The following is a 2,167-nucleotide window of genomic DNA, read 5'->3' as shown; positions in this document are numbered from 1 at the left end:
AAAATCCTGCCCAGGCCAGCACCGCCTGGACCGGGCCAGGCCAGCCTCACAGAGTCCTGTCCAAGGCAGCGCCACCTGGACTGAACCAGGCCAGGATTAAAAGCCCTGTCCATCATCTCCAGGTAAAGCAGCCCAGTACAGGCTCAGAGAGTCCTGTCCAAGGCAGCGCCACATGGACAGGTCCGTGCCAGCCTCACAGAGTCCTGTCCAAGGCAGTGCCACCTGGACCAGACCTGGGCAGCCTAACAGAGCCCTGTCTAAGCCAGTGCCACCAGGACCGGCCTGAACCAGCCTCACAGAGCCATTTCCAAGGCAGCGCTAACTGGAGCAGCAGGGGCCAGGCTCACAGAGCGTTGTCCAAGACAGTACTGCCTGGTCTGGTACAAGCCAGGCTCAGAAATTCCTGTCCAAACCAGCACCGCCTGTACGGGCCCAGGCCAGGATCACAAAGTCCTGTCTAAACCAGCACCGCCTTGATCAGCCTGGACCAGCCTCACAGAGCCCTGTAATAGCCAGCTCCTCGTAGACTAGCCCAGGCTCACCTTATGGAGTCTCATCCAAGCCAGCTGCTCCTTGACCGCACCAAGCCAGTCTCACAGAGCCCTGTCCCAGCCAGTTCCTCCTGGATGGGCGCTGGCCAGGCTCACAGAACCCTGTCCAGGCCAGCGCTGCTTGGACCGACTCCTGCCTAGCTCACAGAGCCATGTCCAAACCAGCGCTGCCTAGACCAGCTCGTGCAAGGCTCACAAAGTCCTGTCCAAGCCAGCACTGCCTGGACCGGCCCAGGGCTGGCTCACAAAGTCCTGTCCAAGCCAGCTCCTCCTAAACCAGACCAGACCAGCCTCACAGAGCACTGTCCAAGCCAGTGCCATGTGGACTGGCCTTTGCCAGGCTCACAGAGCCTTGTCCAAGCCAGCTCTTCCAAGACTGGCCCAGTTCAGCCTCCCAGAGCCTTATGCAAGGCAGCTTCTTCTAGACTGCCCCAGTAAAGCCTCACAGAGCCTTGTCTAAGCCAGCGCTAATTGGACAGGCCCGTTGCTGGCTCACAAAATCCTGTCCAGACCAGCAATGCCTGGACTGCCACAGGCCAGCCTCACAGAGTCCTGTGCAAGGCAGTGCCACCTGGACCAGACCTGGGCAGCCTAACAGAACCCTGTCCAAGCCAGTGCCACTAGGACCGGCCTAAACCAGCCTCACAGAGCCATGTCCAAGACAGTGCTACCTGGACCAGCAGGGGCCAGGCACACAGAGCGCTGTCCAAGACAGTACTGCCTAGTCTGGTGTGGGCCAGGCTCAGAAAGTCCTGTCCAAACCAGCACCGCCTGCATGGGCCCTGGCCAGGCTTACAAAGTCCTGACTAAGCCAGGACTGCCTTGATCAGCTTGGACCAGCCTCACAGAACCCTGTCCAAGCCAGCTCCTCCTGGCCCACGCCAAACTTACAGCGTCTCATCCAAGCCAGCTGCTCTTTGACCGGACCAAGCCAGTCTCACAGAGCTGTGTCCAAGCCAGTTCCTCCTGGACCGGCACTGGCCAGGCTCACAGAACCCTGTCCAGGCCAGTGCTTCTTGGACCGACTCCTGCCTGGCTCACAGCGCTATGTCCAAACCAGAGCTGCCTGGACCAGCTTGTGCAAGGCTCACAAAGTCCTGTCCAAGCCAGCACTGCCTGGACCGGCCCGGGGCTGGCTCACAAAGTCCAGTCCAAGCCAGCGCCACCTGGACTGGCCCAGGCCAGGCTCACAGAATCCTGTCCAAGCCAGCACCACCTAGAATGGACCAGGCCAGCTTCACAGAGCCCTGTCCAAGCCAGTGCCAACTGGACCAGACTGCACCAGCCTCACAGAGCCCTGTTCATGACAGTACTGCCTGTACCAGTGCGGGACAGCCACTCAAAATCCTGTACAAGCCAGCATCACCTGGACTGACCCGGGCCCGGCTCACAAACTCCTGTCCAGGGTAGCGCAGCCTGGTCCGGCCCAGACCAGCCTCACAGAGCCCTGTCTAAGCCAGCTCCTCCTAGCCTGGCCTGGGCCAGCCTCACAGTCTTGTCCAAGCCAGCTGTTCCTGGACTGGCGGGAGACAGCCTCACAGAGCCCTTTCCAAACCAACGACGCCTGGACTGGCCCGGGCCAGACTCACCGAGCCCTGTTCAAGCCAGCACTGCCT

The 2,167-nt window shown here is 60.8% G+C and overlaps 1 pseudogene; it reads right to left on the bottom strand.

The window, feature by feature from the left end:
* Positions 1–2,167, bottom strand: part of LOC105996835 — a 66,865-nt pseudogene that overhangs the window by 52,917 nt on the left and 11,781 nt on the right.

Source organism: Dipodomys ordii, unplaced genomic scaffold (genome assembly GCF_000151885.1).
Source record: "Dipodomys ordii isolate 6190 unplaced genomic scaffold, Dord_2.0 Scaffold137, whole genome shotgun sequence".
Taxonomy (NCBI): domain Eukaryota; kingdom Metazoa; phylum Chordata; class Mammalia; order Rodentia; family Heteromyidae; genus Dipodomys; species Dipodomys ordii.
The sequence above is the reverse complement of the archived record's forward strand: the minus strand, read 5'-3'. Positions and strand labels throughout refer to the sequence as shown.